Below are 23,857 nucleotides of genomic sequence, written 5' to 3' on the forward strand. Positions count from 1 at the left end.
AAGCAAGTAGATTGAAATAATGTGCTAATTTTGTATTTCCTTGTCCATTGACCAGAAAACCTGAAACTGGATATCCTATTTGGCCTCTGAAGACACACTTCCCCTTCCCTGGCTTACTTACCCTCCTGACTTTTGGAGAACACTAATTGAGACTAACTTCTTCCCGCAAGCCTCACAACCCAAAGACACTGCAGTTTATTTTCCATTGTGGTCTGCTTGTTCTAGATATTGACAACTGTCTTCCTAGCTCTAGCAGGGTGTAAAGGATGTATTTAAAAAGTTAACATCCCAGGCCACATGTAAACCTGCAAGCTCAGCTTTCACATAGTGTGCTATAATGAAAAGCAAAGAGGCACTGGGGAACAGAGATATTGAGATAATAATATCAGAGATATTAAAATTCAACTTCTCTCAGTCTAAGAAAACTTTGGCTTCTAAATAACAGAAGGGGCCACCCACAAGTCACTTTGAAGCAATGCTACAAATACAGACAGCTGCAACAAAAAAATTAATAAATATCACTCCATAAACATTTGGAGAGATTCTTTCTGTAGGAATATTAAAATAAATTAAAGGGCACATAAAAAACTAAAAGTCAATATTTGCAGTAAATATTGACAAATGAAGGGTCCTTAGATTCAATATACAAGAAGCTTCTGCAGATGGGTAAGAAGAACATGTCCCATCTGGTGAATAAATAAGATGGCCAGTGCCACAGGTGGGCTCTCCCAAGAGAAAGCAACGCAGGAGGTCAGCGAGCATCAGGAGAAGCCCATTCTCCACTGTACTGAATAACATTAGTTCTGCACCCTGCCTACCTCAGAGCAAAGGCAGTGCTTAATACAGAAACTGTAACTGGACCAAGGGCTGAGAATAATGGGTGGTGGAGGCCCAACCCTAAATGTGTAAGACATCTTACCCCCTTTAAGGCTTAGGGAACATCTCCAGAAGAGAGCAGAAAGAATGCAAGAGAAAAGAATGCATGCTTGTGCAGGAAAGAGGTGTATTCTGGATATGACCTAGTCACTGCCCTCGTGGTCTCACTGCAGCTGTGGTTATCTGCAGAAGATAGGCCCTCGACATTGCATCATGGACAAGGAATGCCCCATCCCTCCCTGAGCTGCTGCTGCTGGTTAATGGTTGCTGGGGCCTGGGTATTGTGGTGGTTGATCAAAAATTGTCCCTGTGCTGGCTTGATGGTACACACCTTTAGGATGAATCTCTGTGAGGTTGAGGTCATCCTGGTCTACAAAGCAAGTTCCAGTACAGCCAGGGCTGTTACACAGTCTTGAACTCACAGAGTTCTGCCAGCTTATGCCTCTCAGATTCTCAGCTGGTCTTAAATACCGCTGATTGTTGTAAAATATTTCACTGCCTCAGCTATTCCTGCAAGGCCACAAGATTAAACAGGCTAATGGCTAAATTTCACTCTTGTAAGGAATGTTTGTTTGCTTGGATGGATGAGGTACCTGCTAGATGTCTTTTACAAAATTAAGCATTGCTATTATTGAGACAGGATATAAACTAATTTAAACCACCTCCCCAAATTATAACTTTGTGGGTTTTCCCTTTATAATCCTTATACTAACTATATCCAGCGCCTTACCTAGATAACACTCTCTGGTCTGGTCCTGGCCAGTTATTTTATAAAAAGCCTCTATTTTACTAAAATCAAAACTTGAGTCAGGCTGGTGAATCTCTAAATGATCCCAGACCTATAACATCTCTTAAACTGAAAGCACCATACTGTGTACATTTAGATGCTTCAAGCTGATATTTTAATATACATATAAACGCACACCTTGAAACCATTTTCATTAAAAATAATGCATTTACAGTTTTATGGATGTATTTATTTTCTCAAAACAAATGTATTGTGTTTTCTCTTACATTATTTTTCTCTTATGTTAGACCAATACCTTTCTAGAACTTTTAAAGTACAAATTATTAAGCAATGTAACTGGCAAACCTTCTTCAAATACTATAAAGTAATTTCACTTTAAACAAGAATTCATTATGATATGAAATTTAAGACAAAACATCTTTTTCCAACTCTTTGAAAATGTCTTTCGAGTGTTTCTGGTGCCCTAAAGTTAAGTTCAGCCAAAACTGCATTCCATGCAGACAGGTCAAGTTCATCCATAGGCCTTATTAGAATTGATCTATGGACATTTAAATATACACACTGAGTATGTAGCTCAATTGGCAGAATGTGTGCTTTGCATGCATGAAATCCTATGGTTGATTCTCAACTTTGCATAAGTCAGGCATAACGGGGCCAGGCCTTCATCCCTGCCATCAGGATGTGGAGATAGGCAAACCAGAAGCTCAAAGACATCCTTGACTCCATAGTAAATTCTAGGCCACACATTACAGTTGTAAATAATATTTCCTGCTTAGCTGAGTAGTTTTCTATAATCCTCATCAAAGGAGCTTTCATTTTACCCAGTAATGAAATTATTAGTGGTTGTATGTTTAAAATGCTTCCTCCATTTCACAGTTTTCCTCACTGCCTGGAATTCCTATTTTACAGGTTTTGACATTTTAAATTCTAAGTTTAACGTGTGCATATAATACATACAATATTATATATACATGTATACATGTCAAATTGGAATTTATTAAATTGGCTTTAATGATCAGGAGTGACTGCTCCAACAATGGCTATCTGCATGCTAGAGAGGTTCAGCATTTGGTAGCTGTACAGTGTACAGAACTGGATGCCTCAGCAGTCCCAATCTGATGTTAGCAAAGATTGCAACAAGAGTGTAGACTCACTCACCAGTAGGAAACAGAGGCAGACAAGCAACAGGCTTCTTGCTTGGCCCTCTCCTTATATGGACCACTATAAGATGGTTTTGCCAAATCTGAGAAAGATGATTTTCTGCTCAATTACTTCTTCCTGGAAATGTCCTTCCAGACTTTCACAGAGGCAAGCTTTTAAGTTGATTTCTGATCCAAACATATCAACAGTAAAATTTAGTTATCACAGAATATCACTGACAGTAATACAACCAAAGCTTTCTAAGTGTAGATATGTCAGGAAGGGCTTCTTGGAACTTGCATGTAAATTGGAACTTTGAAGAGAATGAGGAATTTGTAAGCAGTCCTGAAGACATGTAAGGAGATGATTCTAGACAAGACACAGATACACAAGCCAACAACATAAAAGTTATCGAGAGCGATATAATTAGGAGGTTGTACTACTAGCATCATTAGCTATTATAGTAGATAGTCTGCCCAGTATGACCAAATGATTGCTTCTGTCGGTTGCATGTTCATACTTGATATGGGAAATATCCTACCCTGTGTACAAAGATGCTTACGTCGTTAATATTAGATCATTGTGTTGTCAGTGTTTGCAACACTACTGTAAATTTGGTTGTTTCTATCAGAGGGGCTGCCCATTTCAAAGAGCCCCTCTGCTGATTATTCTTGCCCTGCATATGAGGAGAGGAGCTGATGCATAGAGACAAACTTTTTGTACGTGCTAGGATCACCCTGGTGCCCTCAAAGCTGAGAACTGCTCAGACTTCATTTTTCTTTCTCCGAGAAAAGCTTAGCTATACAGGAGTTTCTACAGGCAAATACTACAAGCTGATCAATGCTGAGCTGCTCAGTGAGGGTTCAAACAGCAAACTTACCATTTTCTCTAGATCCCTGATCACCTACAGAACTTTCCTCTCTAACTTGCCCATGCATGCAAGGATAAAACTGTGAAGGGCAGTTTTTTTTTCTCAGTGAAAATACGTCCCTCTATTTATTTTCCCTTTGTGTTTATAAAGTTTATATTATAAGGTTAAAATGTTATCTCTATTTTGACTCTTTGTACCTTTGTCTCTATGTGTTGAAAGTTTAATTAGAATGCCAGTCAGAATTTTCCAACAACTTGAAATACCAGTGATGGATGGCTGGTTATACAGAAGTTGTAAATATGAGCTCCTGCCCTTCCCTGTGATTGGTTTTTAAGTTTTGTTGTATGTATAGAATAAACTTTAGGAGTTTCATTTGCTTTTCATAAACATTAATTCTTACATTTGTTGTCCTAAATATCTTGGGCTAATTTCCTGTTTTCACTGGATCTCCCTTCTCACAATATTCTGTTTATGACAGCAAATAGACTCCATGAATCATTCTTGCCGAGGTGCTAACACTGAGTTTTATTTTTACTGTCAACAGTTAAGAGCATACGTAGCTCTTGTGGATGACCTGAGTTCATTTCTCAGCATCCAGGTCAAATGTTTCACACTCACCTGAAACTCCAGCTCTGGGGATTTGTTCCCTCTGCTGCACTCCACGGGCTCTGCACACATATTCATAAACCCACACAGAGACATGCAGACATAACTTCCATCTTCCTAAATAACTAATAGTAGTCTTTTTCAAATTCTTCCAAAAATTCATAAAGCCATCAACACATTCAAATTCATTTTGTGAAACTCGTATCACTTTGAATCAGAGACGTTACATAGAATTATTCAGATCCATATGCCAGTGAGCACTGATGAGAAAATCCTCAGTGCAATGCCATGCCAGCCAGTCAACATCAGCAGCACATATATCTGTACCAGTAGCAAGTTGGTCCTGTTCCTTAAATAGTAAAATTCATAGACACAAAATGTGGAGAACTGGTTACTAGGAACTGTTCATTTAAGCATTGCGGCTCAGATGGAAAATATCCTGGCAGTCAGAGCCAAGAAATGCCACAAACTCACTGTGAGTGTTGCAGCTTACAGCGTTGCTGCAGAGCTAGGTTTCCCCAATTTAAGTGTAAGAACTCTGCTCTGGCAGGGGAGGTTTTCATGGTTACTACAGCTCTACTCTGTAGTACTTATCTACTCTGGATAAGTACTGTTCAGGTCCCCTGAAGTATAGCAACTCTGCTCTGCTAAGACTAAGCTTCCCCAGGGAATGTGTTCCAGGTGTGCTCCACCCCAGCGCTAGTGAAATTTGTTATGGCTGGCTCCACTCTGATGAAAATGTCACACTGCACAACAAATGTTATTCAAAAGATTTATTGGGAAGGAAAAATCCAAGTTAGGGTTGATTCAAAGAAATTTCTTCAAACTTGTATAAATTTATTATTGTTCTCTAATATTTAATTCATCTATGAAAGAATTTTTAAGTTTGAATGCTTACATTTTAGATTTCCGTATCACTTGCATGTGTTTCTGCCCGAGTACTTTATCATACTGTGTTTTAATTGCTTTATAATTTCTTATCCTTTCACTGTATCATAGAACAAATCAAGTATTTTTATTATAAAATGGTTATGGTATTCTCAATCCAATTTTTAGGGCACAAATTCATGAAAAGCCACTTGCCTGTGGCTTTGCAGACACTGTCATAGGCTGGAGCTACACTCGGCTAGAGTTACCATCCTGCCGGCTAGGTTTTCCTTTCTTCTCTCCTGGCCCTGCTTCTCAGACTGCTGCCAACCTAGGTAGCTACTCTGAAACCATTCAAGCTTCTACTATTTTATGCAGCATCAGTCCGTCTCACATCTTCATCACCATCCTCAGCAGATTTGATGAGACAACTCAGAACTCTTAAGGGGGTAGTAAGTTTGAGAGAGAGAGAGATTTTCCCATGACAAAAAGTGGAAAACAAAATTATGATGGAGAGAGTTAGGTCTCTAACAGTGATTGAAAATTGAAACAATTAAATCAGTTAAATTAAAGGATAATTAACTTATGTGAGATTTGAAATGTTTGATAATTGATAATGTTAATCATTATCTTGATAATTCTTGATTTATCTCTCACAAAGTTGGTTAATGTGAGTGTCAATGGTAAAGGCTTTAGTAAAACTTATTTAAAAAGATCAGAGAGATATTTATATCCAGACAGAGAAATTTAAAGGAGAACCAATTTCAGCATTTCATTATAAGGACAGAGAGGAACAGTCTAAGGTTTTCAAACAACCATCTATCTAGTCACCTTACATGAACTGCTAAATGACAGATATCCATAAGACTGTTAAAGCACTCACTGGATCCTATGGAAAAGTTAGATTTAAGGAGATTCAAAGAAGCAATAGTCTCATATGGCATGCATTCACCTTTTGTGAAGTAGATGTTAAACTTGTGGTCAACTTGTAATAGGATTGTCCCTTAAGACTAGAGAGACATGATTACAGCAGACTTAGATCCTAGTCCTCAATGACAATGGAGGACTTGGTGGATAGGTGAGGCAAAGATCATTGAATAATGAAGTAGGGATAGATATATGGAAATCTCCCAAAACCATCTTTCTGGAGAAGGAGATTAAGCTAACATAGAAAGACAGTCTCTATCTGATGGTCACACTCTGTCTTTATGCCACACAGCAGCTTTGCATGGCTGGGACAGAACTGGAGAAGTAAAAAAGAAAATGAAGTCATTTACTGAAGTCATACAGGGCCCAGAAGAAAACTTCACTAATTTCTTTCAAAGATTGATTTCAGCAGTAAATAGAATAATACCAAATTCAAAAGCTAGATAAAAAAATAATTGAATATCTGGCCTTTGAAAATGTTAATTCTCAATGCAAAAATAAAATTATGTTTTTAAGGCAAGATCAGCACTCTTGGAGGGACAAATCTGAGATAAAATTGATATTGAATCTCATGACCATGATGATGATTGGATAAGAGAGGTGTTTTCCAGAGGTTTGAAGAGACATTGTAAAGTCAAATGTTGCCGTTGTGATAAGCAAGGTCTCCTAAAAGGATTTATAAATGAGCATTCCTAGAAACAATGTGTTTTAAGCAGATGCCTAACAGAATGGCCCTCCTATCTGGATTATGCAGAAGGTGTGGCAAGGGAAGGCTAATGAATGTAGATTGACACAGAAAAGTCAAGGCAACCCTTTACCAGCAGGAAGTGCCTTGAGGGGCCTCTCATAGGTTGCCATGTAATACTCAGCTCAGATTTTATCTGTCCTTGTTGAGGAATTGCTTCTAAACATAAACAAACAAACAAATAAACAAACACTGCTTCAAATGATAGAACAGCTATACAAGAGAGAACAAAACTTGTAGAAAAAAACATAAATTAAAATTAATGAGGATTAGATTTGCAACCTCCCCAAAGTTAGGGTTGGGTCAGGGCTTTGTTTTATTTTTCCAGGAAAATAAAAGCAACTATCTTCAGGAATTTAAAAATCGGAGATGACCCAACCTCCCAGATTACTCTAACCAGGACTTGAGACAAGTCCTATATTTTTCCATTACATAGAGATGGATAACAAATGATACAGCTATCTCTCTCAGGACTTCAGAGTTAACTTAAACTTTTCTTTTCAGGATCCCCTAAAAATGCCATCATCCCCAGACAGCAGGAAGTAAATTTAAGAACATGATGCCCATATTCCCAAGAGGTGCAGTGGGTGTTTTTTTTTTTGTCATTTAATGGGTTATGAATATTTGTCATTGTTTAGGAGGATTGCTTACAAGTTATTATTGGTAATGATAAGCAAAAAAAAAGCTGAACAATGGATATTAGATTCAGGGTTCTTGTTTTGAAAGGAAAACAACGGAGACACAGATATGATAGGATAAAAGGTAGATTGTTGAATCTACTCTGAAAAGAAAAAGGTGGGAAATAGAAATAGGATTAAAAGGTAGATTATTGAACCTCCTTTTTAAACCAAAAAAGTAATAATTTTTAATATTTTACATTGATATGGAGTTTTGTACATTGATACAAATTTAAGGTTATTTTTGTTAGAACATGCTGTACATACATTTCTAACCTTGCTCTAGGTATTGTACCTAACAGCTCATTTAACAACATAATGCAAATTTCTAGTCCTTAAAAGTTATTATTTCCAACCATTTATGATAATAAGGAAATGCAGGTTAGTAATTAGTCACCTATTACAATTGAACTTATAGTCAAATTAGGTATGTTTTCAAGGTCAGACAGATGTTTTAGGTATTCAAGCACTTCAGAGATATACAGAATATTGCATTTATGATGCTTTTAGTAACATAGGTTTTATAGCACTTTTCTAGCACATGGGAGGCAGAAGCCGATGGATCTCTGTGAATTTAGGGCCAAGCTGGTCTACAAGACCTAGACAGGCTCCAAAGCTACAGACAAGTCCTCTCTCAAAAAACCAAAGGAAACAAAACAGGTTCTTTTTTATGACAATGAGACATGTCTACACCTGGCAGCAGGAATCCACTTCAGAGAAGAGGATGGGCATCAAAGAAAGTCCACGTGTGGTGCGGGAGAATTGTCTGTATTCTGCCAATCATGTTTTAAATAAAATGCTGATTGGCCAGGCAGGAGGTGAAGGCGGGAAAACCAGACAGGAAGTAGAAATGATGCAAGGAGAGCAGGAGAATTCTGGGGAGGAGGAAGCTGATTCCTCCCACTCCTGCCCAGATCACCGAAACAGCAGGATGTGAGCTGCCCCACTGAAAAAGGTACTGAGCCACATGGCTAACATAGGTCAGAAAAATGGGTTAATCAAAATGTGAGAGTTAGCCAGTAAGAAGCCTGACCTAATGGGCCAATCAGCATTATAACTTATAGAGACCTCTTGTGTGATTTTTCTCTGGGACTAAACAGCTGGGGAACTGGGTAAGATAGAAATCCAAACAAGCAGGCTCCCTCATGTTACACACTTGGAGTTTTTTTTTCTGTGTGATAAAAGTAGTCACTTGGCAAGAAAGGCCCTTGCTTCAACTTCTGACAGTATGTCATCCAAATCAGGACACAAAAATGAGTGATTTCCAAATCTTTGGCCTGACAAGATGGGGCAGTCTTTCAAAAATCCTGCTCCATAAAATGTCTGAATATTCTAAGCCTTCAGGCTGAATATGAATGCCAAAACGTTGCAGAGGAACCTGAATAACTGTCTACACAGCCATCTGTTTCTGTCATTTCTAACTTCCTGCTTACTCAGTTAATAGTATTTCCTTCTTGGGTCTCTGATGGAGTTGAAGACTTTATCATTACACTTTTCCTTGTTGCCAGATTCAGAAAAGAAACTCACTGAAACAGTATAAAGTGTATAAGTTTGAGGGACATTAAAAGATAGCTGTGGCATTGCAAGTTAGACTAGAAAGTGGATTAGGTACAAGACTTTGGACTCACTAATTTGGGATAGATAATTGAGTATTTTCTCTGACTTTATCAAATACAAATGGACTAGACATTTTTGATATATTTATTGCCTATATTATATATATATATATATGTACTATACTTATTGTATATACTTTTTCTTATATTAATTATAACCTTTTTAATTTAGACAAAAGGAAATGTGGTGATATTTTGTTTGTGCTATAACAAATAAATCTTGCCTGACATCAGAGTATGAAGTAAGCCATTGGTTACCCAAATATGCTAGGCAGTGGTGGTACACACCTTTAATCCTAGCACACAGGAGGCAGAGGCAGACAGATCTCTTTGGTATCATGGCGGCCACCCTGGGCTACACTAGACTGATTCAGTATCAAAAAGAAGCAGAGCCAGTTGGTGGTGGCTCACACCTTTAATCCCAGTACTTAGGAGTCACAGGTCTTTAATCCCAACACTAGGGGAGTGGAGACAGGAAGGAATATGGCTGGGCAGAGAGAGGAATATAAGGTAGTAAGAGAGATGAGCTCACTGTATTCAGTCTGAAGTTTGGTAGAGATGGCATTCAATCTGAGGATTCATAGAAGCAGCATCTTGCCCCCTCGGTTCTGAGGATTTCAGAAAAGAAAAAGTGACTGGCTACTCTGCCTTCTTTGATCTTTCAGCTTTCACCCCCTAATATCTGATTCCAGGTTTTTATTACTAAAACAAATTTGAATTCACATTACAGTATTCTGTCTGTTTGTGCATATGTGTCTGTTCATGTGTGCATGTGTATGTCTGTTTGTATATGGGTGTGTGCATATGCACATGCATATGCATTCATCTGGAAAACAGAATTCAACCTGGGGCCTCATCCTCAGGGCCATTATTCACTTGCTTTGAAGCAGAGTCACTGCCCTGCTTATTTGTCACAAACTTACTTATTTGACTGGGCTGGCTGGTCATAAAGCCCCATGAATCAGCTTGTCTCACATCCCCAAATATGGGGTCACAAGTGTGCCACCACACCTGCTGTTTTATGTAGGTTATAGGGATTGATCACAGATCCTCTTGCTTATGAAGGTCGGTCATTGGCATCATTGCCCCAGATTTACCTAAGATGCCTTCCTTATCCGTAGAAATAAGGTGTGGCTCTATTTTTTCCATATGTTGGAAAAACTCCATTAGGGTCCTTGTGTTCCTTAGACTTCTAATTTCATCCTCGGGGATTCCTCTTCTCTGCATCACTTGCTCTGTGAGGACTCCACTGTACAGGATGCTTGAGTCTGATTCTCAAACTATTTACATTTCTAGTTTCATATGCTATTGTGTTAGCTTTAGAAGAATGATGTAAGATTGCAGAACAGTGCCCAATTCATTGTGGAAATTGACTCTCGTGATGTCCTTGTGCCATGTTGGTGGAGAAAACTTCAGCTTTATAAGTATAGGGTGGACTTGAGGTTCTTATGTGATATACATTTTCCAGCCATGTTTCCTGGGAATTGGAAATATTATCAGGATCCTCAAGTACAGCCAGGCAATGCTTCCTCCTGAACTTAGGTTAATACATGAGGCAGTACTCTGTGACTCTATAGAAATAATTAAGTTGAAGGGTTTCAAATTATGGGACACAGTCAGATATCACACTAGGTGTCAAAGTCCTTATCTGGTTTTAATTCCCCTTGGATTCTCCTCATGTTCATCATCCTGTCTCTTCATTTCCTCCCTCCTTCCCTTTCCCCCTTCCCCCTTCATCCCTCTTCTCTTCCCTCCATACTTTCCACCCTCTCTTTCTCCCTTCCTTCCCTGTCTGGTTTTCTATGTATCTTCAGTTGCTTATTATAGAATAAGTAATTAATGTGTGTACTAGTCCATTAACCATGTTGAACATGGTTTCTCATTTCATTAACAGTAAATGAAAATGAAAGGCCACATCTATGTTATAATTTAAAAGGCTGATAATACATAATTTAGCTCATATTCATCTATCATCAGTGGACTTACTGTTTACTTCTTTGTTGTAACGTTTGTTTTCTCTTTTCAGCATTGGATCATTAAGAGTTAACATGAACATTCTAGCAGGAAGTAAAACTCTCCAAAGTAAATAGTTACTTCTACAGATTTTTCTGAGCCATCTTTGAAAATTTAATTGGATTAAATTTTAATCAACTATAATATTTTAAGGAGTCTTCTAATACTTCTAACTAAAACATAACAAATAGAAATGTTTTTAAATTATTTTTAAAACTAACTTACTTCTTTCTGATATTTTTATACATCATGGTGTGAAACAAGAGAGTTGGAAGTGGAACCAAGTCAGACACAGGATGAGAAAGAGTTTGAGAGTGAAGCTAGGGTCTGCAGCCACACCACCCTGAATGAGCCCAATCTCTCTCATCTCAGAAACTCAGCAGGGTTGAGCTCAGTTAGTGCTGGGAAGGGAAGAGAGATGCCAGGTGCTTAAGACACTGGCTCTCCTACCTGAGTATACACAATAAATGAATTCTGGATTATTAAGTGGGATAAATTTAGCTTTATTTTTATCTAAAAGTAAGATATTAAATATTAGGGAAAGCATGTGTAAATATCAGGCCTTGTTTATAAGAGTAAATGAAAAGATGTATTCACTACAATGACAAAATATTGTTTGTCACATCTGGATTATGGCACAGCCCGGTTTCAAGATCACCTTCCTGTTGTACAGAATCTAGATTTATTTTCCAGATTGTATCACACCTAACATCCCTCAGTCAAAGATCAATTCATTACATCAGCTTTGTTATGCTGATTTTAAATGTAGAAATTTTTTCTTCTTGGAATTCTGTATTATGATCGAATGAAAATGGAAGATTACAGAAGATACAGAAGAAGGATGTAAATGTCACTTTCATTATATGTTAAGCTAAAAGCTAGTTCTATCTTGTCTTTCTTCTCCACCAGCAATATACTTCACTTCTCTCTGGAATGGTAAGCCTGCTGCCCAGCATTACAAAGTCCATCACCAGACACTTGGTGAAGGATCTACAGAAGAACAAATATGCAGAACTTTCCCTAGAGCATAAAAAAGAGAGAAAGCAAAGGAAACTGGCTTTTATGTGATTTTGTTCTCTTACCTGCATATACCTAGCATCTAAGACAATGTCAGCCTCCAAATTACATATCCTTGCTAATGCCTCAGGGGAACTTATTGGTGACTTTAATTCTTTATTTCATTTTTTAATTTTTAATAAACTATTTGAAAATGTATGTATTTGTGTATGTGAATGTGTCAGGGTGGTGTATGAGCACATGTGTGTGCAGATATCGGTTCACATGAGGTCATGCAGAGGCTAGAGCAAGACGCCAGGCTTTCTCTTCTTACTCTCAACCTTGTTATTTTGAGGCAAGGTTTCTCAGTAAATTTGGAACCTAGCTAGTGGCCAACAAGCCCAATGGCCATCTTGTCTCGGTCCCCACATCACTGGACTTAGACTAGACTTTTGTGTGGGCTCTTGAGTTTTGAACTCTTGTCCCCACACATGTGCAATAAGTAATATTTCCCACTGATCCACCTTCCCAACCCTAATTCCTTCTTCAGAGCCTGACTTCCTCAACTTTACTTGTAGTTTGTAGCTCTGTAAAGGCAGATTTGAGAAAGGATTATTTAGTATTCTCCACAGGGTTACTTTGGCACAAATCTGTTTCTTGTGCATTACTCTTAACAACACATTACCAGTCTTCACTGGAATGGAGAAACTGGGCCTCAATTCTACAGAGAAGTAGTAATTATTATATGAAATCACACTACGTTAGATTAAGAAAGAAGGCATATCCTTTCTTCATGAACTTTGTCCTCACTCTGTCTGTCCATTTCTCAAATATCACAAACACATAAAAAGAGATTTTAACTTTTAATCTGTGTATTAAAAATACTAACAAAAAAGTAAACCAATTCTCAAGCAAAAAGTGCAATTGTAATGCCTACAGGTTATGGGTGGAAAATAATTTGTGGGCCTCTCTCTTCAGCTGCACAGCCTTCCTGGTCCCCCTGGTAGAGGCTTACCAAGAGCTACCCCTGTTTGAATGGCTGGGATTGATAAAAATGAACATATACTATTCTCCCCAACCCAAACCTTGACCATTTTCTACAGCTGACTTGGGCCAATCAAAACTTAAGAAATACTTCAATATCTCTTTTACCTTTAATGCCTAACATTTTAAGAATCATAATGCCCCAAAAAATGGGGAAAGAGAGATGACTCAATCAGTTGAATACTTGATTTACAAGGATAAGGACATGAGTTCAATTCCAAGAATCACAACACAAAAAATACATTGTGGCATTTGTATATTTAGATTTAAAAATAAAGCAGTGGGGTAAAATAGATCCCCAAGGCTTACTATCCTGTCAATCTGGCCTAATTGGCAAGCTCACAAGCCAGTGAGAACCTTTTCTCGACATAAGATACTCAGTATAAACAGCCGAGCTAGTAGGAGCTCAGTGACTCTGGACTGAGAGCAGGGGAGCCTGCATAGACCCAAACTAGGACTTCTGAATGTGGTTGACAGTTGTGTAGCTTGGACAGTCTGTGGGGCCACTGGCAGTGAGACCAGGATTTATCTCTAGGTCTTGAACTGACTTTTTGGAGCTCATTCTCTTTGCAGAGATACCTTGTTCAGCCTAAATATAATGGGGCGGGATGGGGGGGGGGGGCTTTGTCCTGCCTCAAAGTGATGTGCCAGACTTTATTGACTCCCCATGGAAAGCCTTACTACCTTCTCTGAGGAATGGATAGGGGGTGGGTAGGTAAAAGTTGTAGAGAGCCAGAGAAGGGAAGGAGAGGAAACTGAGATTGGTATGTGAAATGAGGAAAGATAGTTTTAAAACTAAATAAATAAATAAATAAGATACACAGTATATGAGGTTCCTGAGGGACAAGCACCTAAGATTTTCCTCTAATCTCTATACACACATGCACATATAGTGCTACCTCTATACCTCTATACACATGAGCATGTTTACACACACACACACACACACACACACACACACACACTCTCTCTCACACACACACACACACACAGAAGGAAAGAGAAAGTCAGACAGACAGAGAGACAGACAGACACACATGCAGCAAGGTAAACCTCTGTAAGATATACATTGTACTCTGAGTATGAGTCAATACTCGTAATTAAGTTCTTTAATTAGTTAATTAGTTAATTCTTTAATTAGTTAATTAGAAGTAAGTTAATTAACTACCTTCTAAATTCATAGCTTGAAACATCTCAAAATTCTACCTCTAGAAACATAGCAGCAAACAGTTTTTACTAACCTAAAACAAAGCTCATATATTCTGAATTTTAAAATCTGTTACCATATTTGATAGGAAAGAAATAAGATAGAGGACATGAAGAACACTGTCCAAAGTCATGTACCTGACACCAAACAATTTTCCTTAAACTCTGTGCCTTTAGCCACTTGGCTAGATCATGTCCAAGTTCACCTAAAGATACATAATCAACGATACTCACTGTTTTCAGTGACACAGCAGAAAAAGAAAATATTAAAATGGTTCAAGATTAGGAAATGCTCAAACAAACTATGAAATATTCATATATCTGAGATTCACAAAAATGAAGTGATTCTATGAATAGTTTATTGTTTTATGGAGAATGCATTGGATATGATGTTAAGTAAAGCTTATTTACATGAGAAGATAGCAAGATTTAAGATTCGTAGAAAAAAAACATTGAAGGGAAAAATACTAAAACAATGAATAATTACAAGTTGTTCTCTATGCATTTCTTACGCATTACAAATGAGAATGTGTAATTCTCTGTAATAATAAATAGTTAAAATCTAATGTTTTAAAGAAATTACATCAGCAAAAGAGAATCCATTTTTATACATAATAATTTCACATCTCTCTAGGACCAGAAAAGTCCTTTAAAAACTTCACAAATGAGTTCAGGTGTCAGAGAACATCAAATACCCTAGTGACCACATTGAAGTAACTAAGGAGCATTGTGAGGAGCTGGAAAGACAGCCTAGTGGTTAACAGTACTTCCTGCTTTTGCAGAAGAGCTGAGTTCAGTTCCCAACTCCCTTGTCAGGCAGATTTCTACTGCCTGTAGTTCCAGCTCCAGAGGACCAAATGAGAGATTTACTGAAATTTTTCTAAATTCTTCTAGTCTATGCAGGTGTCCACACATATGCATGAAAATGTAAAATCAAATGTCGTTTAGAAGGAGGGGGAGGAAGGGTGAGAGAAAAACAAAGAAGGAGAAGAAGGAGGAAGAGAGGGAGAAGGACTGTGGAGTTTACTCAGAACAACCTTCTTCTTAAGCCACTGTGAATTGTTGCAACCAGGTGAAAACATCAATCTGAAATTTATGCCTTAGGTGAACAGGAGAAGAGCACATACACAGCCGGTTTTTCTGGGGACTAGAAATCAAGAGACTGCCCAAGAGAACCATTCCTGTCTCACTGGACTCAGGATATATCCCCTGCCAGCATACTTGGGACAGCTCTATGGTATGTTGTGCTAACAGAGAAGCTACAATCCTTCAAAAAGGAACAGCAGATTGCAACTATGGAAAAGAAACTCATAAACATTTGTCACTGGGAAGACACACACACACACACACACACACACACACATCTTAAAACAGATGATTATTCACATAGTCGAAAGTCACAGAATCCTTTGCTTGAACGGCAAAGTGAAGTCTTTCTCTACATGTCCTTACTGTCTTGGAGACGTGGCTTGTTTTTCTCACTTTAATAAATATAGCAAAAACGGTTACATTTATTTTTATTTATATATTTATATTTTTAATTTATTTTTATAATAAAAAGTAACTAGAGAAATGTGGCCCAACCATAAGAACAAACCACGTATCAATAATTCAATGCTTAAAGAGACAAATACTGACAAAACTCCTAATAAAAATTGGAAACAGTCAACTAAAGGAGGGATGAGCTATAATAAACTACACAATAAAGAAAAAGTAACAAAAGAGACAGTATAGAGCAGTGTAGTTTTCATCCTGTGGTTCACATATCATATATCTTGCATATCAGATTTTTACATTACGATTCATAACAGTAGCAAAACTACAGTTGTGAATAGCAAAACTACAGTTGTGAAGTAGCAATGAAATAATTTTATAATTGGGTCACCACAACATTAAGGGGTCACAACGTTAGGGAGACTGAGAATCACTGGAGTAGAATAAGGATATCAACAATGAATCAGACATCATAAGACAGGTGGAGATGAAAAATACTGTAACTGAATTGATAATGCCACAAGGTATTTCAATAGCTGTCTTTATTTATTCATAAAAGAATCAGTGAAGACAAGTTATTTGAAACTATTAGTTTAAAAAGCAGAAAAAAAGGAATAAAGGAAATTGAAGAAAACCAAAAGGATCCTTAAATCAGAATCAAGTAGAACAATGTGATCACTGTAGGTTCCAGAAAGAGATGGGCAGAGGGAAAAGAGAGGATAGATTATTGGATGAAACAATAATCAATATATTTCCAAAGTTGAAGTGGAAATAGATACCTAAATTCAAAAAGTTCAAGGGAGTCCAACTTGAATGAATCTAAAGACACGGTAATCAAACTTTCAAAAGACATGAGAAGAGTGACTGATAGATGCAAGGGAACTTGCTTAAGATCATCAGGAAATTTATCAGTAGATACGTTAAAATGCTATAATAAAATATAATGAACACTCAAAGTGATAGACGAAAGAATGTCAAACAAATACACTGGCAAAATCAACTTTTCAAAAACAAAGAAGCAAAGGGTTTAGGAACAGGAACTGTAACAGGAACTGGCAGAAATTCTTAAAACCATAAACTAATCATGGAGAGTGATCTCTGATGAGGAGCCTAGTGAGGAGCTACTGGGAGTAGTATCTGCCCAAAATAATGAACAATTACAAATGACGTGAATGGAAGATTCAAGAAAAAAGTGTTGTAAACAAAGAAAGCTTAGTGAATAGAGATGTGTGATTTGCCAGACATAGTATTAAAAATAGCTATTACAAGGTGCAAATAATTATGGTGTTGACTTTGTCTAGTTGCCTTTAGGGGCACGTATCATGAGCTTTTGAGGTTTGAGTCTGTGACTCCTGGTGCACTGTATGCTTTTAAGTTTCTGAGAAATGGAGTGAAGCATTCAGGCAGTGAAGAATTCAAGCTTCGTGTATTTCTGCATTCCCTAGAAGTCAGTGAAGCAAAAAGAAGTTTGGCTGAACTTGGTTGGAGGAAGCCGCTTGTTCATTTTCTGGCTGCCCAGACTCCTGAAATAATCACACAGAAACCATATTATTTAAATCAATGCTTAACCTATTATCTCTAGCTCCTTATTGTCTAGCTCTTACATACTAATTTAACCCATGAGCATTAATCTGTGTCTTGCCATGAGGCAAGTGGCTCTCTGGGTAAAGTTCCATCTGGCTCCAGCATGGCTACATGGCTTCTCTCTGACTCTGCCTCCTTTCTCTCAGCCTTCCATTTAGTTTTCCCCACCTACCTAAGTTCTGCCTTATTAGGCCAAGCCAGTTACTTTATTTATTAACCAGTAAAAGCAACACACAGACAGAAGGATCTCCCACACCAAAACAATTAGTCTTAGACATTAATTTTGTGTTCCTTGTAGCTTGCAGATGTCATTGTATCCTGGAAGTTGCAGTTGTATTCTTCCTGGCAACTGCCATATTGTCTGATAATGGTATAAGAAGTCTGATTGCTTGCAATAAATTTGTCTCAGGCTCAGTCTTGATGAGACCTCCCATTTGGCCTCGCTTTAATTCCCACCAATCGTATCAGGAGACCCTGGCTTGGTAAATAAGCACTGGTACTTACAATAAGATCCATGGGGATGGCAAAATCCTTACTGCGTAAGACCTGAGTTTGGATTCCCAGTGTCCATATTAAAATCTTCCCATGTTGGCATGTGCCTATAATCCCAGTGCTTGGGAGCACAAAATAGGCAGATCATTGGTACTTTTCAGACTGCCAGTCTAATCAAAACAGTAAACTTTAGGTTCAATCGAAGAACCTATCTCAAAAAGTAAAGTGAAGAACAGTTGAGGAAGACATATAACGTTAAACACTGGCCTTTATATAATGCATGCATACACACACACACCACACACACCACACAATCACACATTAGCTATTAAAGATGCTTTCCAAAGTCAAGATAACAAAGTGAAGAGAGAGTAAGACAGAGGGACACACACACACCACACACACACACACACACACACACACACACACACACACACACACATTTCATGACATACTCAAACATAGAGAAGTGATATTCAAATGCAAAGACAGATCTTCCATGCCAGGGAATCAGTTCCCTTTGGTTTTTTTGTTTGTTTGTTTGTTTGTTTCAGTGCTGTTATCTAAGAATTTAAGAACAGACTCACATGGGAGCTCCAAAATAATGCTATTAAAGTTTGGAAGAGACACTCAGACAAGAAAAGCTGTGAATCAAAAAGAGAGATATACAGTAAAGAGAGGTTCAAAGATGAAGAAAACCTCTAAATGGTTTACAGTGTGTTAAAAATATATGCAGGCTAAAGGTTAAAGTCATTAAAAAGAAAAAAGAAAAAAAGGGAGAAATAGTGTGTGGTGGTATACACCTTTAATCCCAATGCCTGGGAGGCAGAGGTATATTGACCTCTGTGACTTCAAGGGGCAGAGGTAGATTGACCTCTGTGACTTCAAGGTGTGGTAACACACACCTTTAATGCCTGGGAGGCAAAGGCAGACAGATCTCTGTGAGTTCAAGGTGATGGTAGCACACACCTTTAATCCCAGTGCTGGGGAGGCAGAGACAGGCAGATCTTTGTGAGTTCAAGGACAGCCTGGTATACAGAGTTAGTCCAGGACAAAGATATACAGAGAATCTGTCTCAGAAAGTAAAAGTAAAAATAGAAGAAATAGAGGTTAAAATAAAGATGGAAAATATACAAAGACTCTTGATACTGTATGCTATTATGCTCTCTTTGAAATGTTTAAATGCTGAGGAAGGAGCAACAGCTGCTAAAAGATATTTACTTATAAATGCTGCAGAATTAATCCAAGATGGGCATTTTGAAAATACCTTGGCTTCAGAATTGAAGTCAAAAGGTATGTTACTTTGGAGAAGAGATTTTGCTTTTGTTTCCATAGAAAATGAGAGGCTGTGGATTTATTCAGATTTAAGAAAAATCATCTGTGACCAAGGGAGGCCACCTGAAAAATCTCCGACAGGAATAGATGGCCCAGATGACAGAGTTCTACATCCAGAACAGATTCAAGACAGCTGCCTGAGATGGTCAAGACTCACAGGATACTCCAGTCAGGACTTGATTATAACTCTAAATTTTCTTTAGGTTCCCATAAGACTATCAGCGCCCCCAGCCAGCAGGAAGTAGCCTGAAATACTATGCCCACATTCCCAACAAATGGACTATGGGTATTTTCCTTTGTTAAAAAAAAAAAAAAGAGGGAAATGGTGTGGGAGAATTGTCTGTATTCTGTCAATCATGTATTTTAATAAAACGCTGATTGGCCAGGCAGGAAGTATAGGTGGGTCAACCAGACAGGAAGTAGAGGCAGGGCGATGAGAACAGGAATATTCTGGGAAACAGAAAGCTCCCTCTGCCATTCCTGCGCAGACCACCAAAGAGGCAGCATGTAACTTGCCCAGCTGAGAAAGGTACGGAGCCATGTGGCTAATGTAGATAAGGATAATGGGGTAACATAAGTTATAAGAGCTAATAAGTAGCCTGACCTAATGGGCCAATCAGCTTTATAACTTATAGAGATCTCTGTGTGATGAATATGGAGGTCAAAAGAGACTCAGATCTCCTGCAAGTAGAACTACAGATAGCTGTGAACCACCAAATAGATACTGGGAACTGAATCCAGGTGCTCTGAAAGATCAGTCAGTACTCTACCTCCACCTCTCCTGTTCTGACAGTAATTTAGAACAGTCAACTAATGTAAAGAACACAGAAACAAATCCACATGACTAATTTTTATTATAATGATAGTTTATAAAACTTGGCAAGATTGTACCTTCAACATATGTTCATAATCATTTCAGTATAAAATAATGCTTTGCCTTTGAAGAGTATTATTAAAATTGTAAATGATGGGTGGGTTGAGATAGCTCACTGCACAAATACAAGGACATAAGTTCAAATCCTCAACACCCACTTGAAAAGGCAGACATGATCGTATAGTCCCAGAACTGTGGAGGGGGAATATAGGAGAATTCTAGGGTCTGATGGCTGCAAGGACAGCTCCAGGTTCAGTGTAAAATCCTGTTACAAGTCAGAACTTGACAGAGCAGGACACATGGTCTCTGAATGAGTACACAGTTATTAAACACACAGACACACACACTCATACACACACACACACACACAACAATAAGAAGTTTTCAGTAACAGTAGCACTGAATGATTTTCATCTTTAGTTTTTAAATACATTATTTTTAATAGAATGAATTTAATAAAAATATCACTGATGTTTGTAATTTACTTATATTAATATAACTCCTTGCCTTATTTTTTGGTTTTCAGATTGCTCTGTAAGATGTATTATTTCAATTTTAATTGTATTGCATTTGTTTAAAAATGCTACCAATAATAATGATCAAAAAAGAGGCTATCAACTTGAGATTGCAGAAACATGAGAGAGACTAGAGAGAGGAAAGGGGGGGAAGTGATACAATTCTATTTCGATTAGAACATATTAATTTGAAAAGCTGCAGGTAATTTTAAGTGTGTGATGGGGCTTTAATGAAAGCCTTGACTAGGTGAAGTGAAGTGACACTGATATTTATTTGCACATAGTACATTCAAGATTATATAATTGGCTTAAAACTCAGAAGTCTGTGAGCTAGAGATATGGCTCAGTGGGAATAGCACTTTCTATGCAAACATGAAGGTTTGATTTTAGATCCCCTGTACTCATGTAGGAGATCAGCACGGTAGTGCATTCCTGTAATCCCAGTACTGGGGCAGATAAAGATACACAGAGCCATAGTGCTTTCTGGCCCCTATCTAGGTTAAACTGACAAACTCAAGGTTCACTGAGATGTTTTGTCTCAAAAAAGTACAGGGTGAGACCAATAAAAGAAGACACCCAACTTGACCTCTTGCTTGTACACAGGTCCACTAATGTAAACACACATCTACACACACACACACATGCACATGCATGTACCAGCATGCACACACACACTGTAATGACTGATGTGTAAAAGAATTTGTATTACTTTTATTGCATGTTGTGTATGGTGATACATGCATGCTAAGGTACACATGTGGAATCAGAGGAGGAATTGTTTGAGTGTGTTCTCTTTTTATGGCATGTGGGGTCCAGGTATCTTCTAGCTCTTTCTGCCTTATTTTTCCAGGCACAGTCTTTCTCTGGCCTTGGAGTCCATTTTCCGGATAAGCTGAGGACCAGCAAGTACCTGGGTCTGACTTTCTGCTGCCCTCTTCTGCTAATGCTGGAGTTTCAAGCCACATCCCACCACATCTGACTTCTCAGTGGGTATGGAAGAGCTTGACTCACATCTTCATGCTTGTACTGCAATCAGACTAAGCCACCACCCCAGCCCCAACTGGACATGAAGTACCTGCAGAGAGATGACTGTTGAACTTGCCTAAAGGTGAGATGTTCCTTTGGGGTTCCAGCTTCATAAAAGGGTCTTCCAGATATTCTGCAGGACACAGAAGAAAGTGACTGAACTGTCTTTAAAATTTCCTGCTTCATGGAAAAGTCTGCTGGATACAATGGGCCTGTAGGCTGAAGATGGTTGCCCCAATGGTACAGAAGAACTTTGGGTGACTGTCCAGGCAGTGAGATGTCTCTGTCAATTCTAGAATTTTGGAAGTTGCTTACAATGCACTTCCTGTTTACCTAGATAATATTATATCCGTCTGGAGTCTTTGATGGAGTTGAATAATAGATAGCTGTAGTTTTCCTTAGTTATGATAAAGATAAATAGAAATATTGTTACTGTAATTCTTGCTTGATACCTGTTATATGTAATTGTAATACATTAAAGTTAAAACCTTCCTTTTTGTTTAAACAGAAAAGGGGAGGTGATGTGGGAGTCCCCTCTGTGTGTTGCTTGTATTGGTTAATGAATAAAGAAAAATGTTTTGGCCTGATAGGGAAGAACTTAGGTAAGAAGAGATGACAAAATTGAATGCTGGGAGGAAGAAAGCAGAGTCAGAGAGACACCATGGGTCCTCTGTCTGAGACGGACCCTAGTTAGAATCTTTCCTGGTTAGCCACTGCCATGTGGTGATATACAGATTAATAGAAATTGGTTAAATCAAGATGTGAGAGTTAGCCAATAAATAGAGATAATGGGTCAATCAGTGTTTTAATTAATAAAATTTCTGTGTGGTTATTTCTGGGCTAAGCTAGCTGGGCAGCCAGGGCAAACAAGCAGCCGCTCTCCTTGCAACAATACAACCCTCCTCGCAGGGATGGAGGTATTCTGGACAGATTTTATGCCTCTCCTTTTGGCTATCAGATTAATGAAAGAACAGACCCCAAGAACCTGGAATTCATCACCTAGGAATCTCTTGTTGGAAGAAGGAACAATGAGGCCTAGTGCCAGTCAGAGGAGACATTACCAGCTTTCGAAGGAGAGACCAGAGACATTAACAGGCAGGACAGTATGGTAGCCAGGACTGCTGAGCTAAGGATAGCCTTTGCCATCTACTTAAACCTAAGCTTCATACCAGACCTTGATGACAGCTCACTGAACATCAGTATTTTTCATCTTCCCAGTGTAGCCTTTGCTTTTTGCTTTTCCTTATTACTTGTTTGTTTAACTGGCCTATTGAAGTCAGAAGACTGAGCCTAAGTGTTTGATGCTGGCTTGATCCAGGCTCTGATTCTAACAACTCCAGTACAGTTGTAGTTCACACAGCATCTAGATGCTTTTATAGGTATCTACACAACATGTCTCACTGCCTTACCAGGCCTGGCTGAGAACATTGCATGGTAATATCATGTGAATTTTAATGGAAGACATTGAGCCTTCGAGGAATTAGGCAGGGTGACTAAATGTCACTCAGCCTGTAATTGCAAAGAATTATTGGCCGGCAAACCCTGCAAACCCGGCAACCCACAGAGTCAAAAGAAATTAGAATAAGGTGATAGCACAACAAAGCCACCTGTAAGGCACAGCTGAGTCAGATCAGAGGAGAATGTCCAGTATGGTGCTGTGGGCACATGGTTCCAGGACTTGAGAGCTTGAAGCAAAGCAGTTTGAAGCTTGAGGAAAGCCTGAATACTAAGCCTGCATACTAAGACTGTGAGGACAAGGGGGAGTGAGGGAGAGTGTGCCAAGTGTCTAAATGTAACGCTGTCTTAGTGGATTGGGATCTAGTCTGAGGATAAGGGAGGGTGGGGTAGAGTGTGCCAAGTGTCTAAATGTCACGCTATCTTAGTTTATTGGTATCTAGGGGTCTAGCCTCAAGTTCTTTCCTAAGACCTGGTGACATTGCAATTGTGATTTGTGATAATTCTATATCCTACTGAAACCTCCCTCTTTTGTTGTATAATTTACTCCCTTGTGTGATGTTATTATTTTTCATTAAGTAATTTTCCTATGGTTTTCATTTCAAACACAAAACTTTCAAAAATTTATAATTTCTAAAAGATCCATTTATTTCTATTAATGTCTGTGTGTCTTGGCATGGGTCTACATCCATACTTATGTGCATCTAAAAGGACAAGAATAGTGCATCAGGATTTCCTGAAGCTGGAATT

This window comes from Myodes glareolus, chromosome 22 (assembly GCF_982192425.1).
Source record: "Myodes glareolus chromosome 22, mMyoGla1.1, whole genome shotgun sequence".
In the NCBI taxonomy this organism is placed as follows: domain Eukaryota; kingdom Metazoa; phylum Chordata; class Mammalia; order Rodentia; family Cricetidae; genus Myodes; species Myodes glareolus.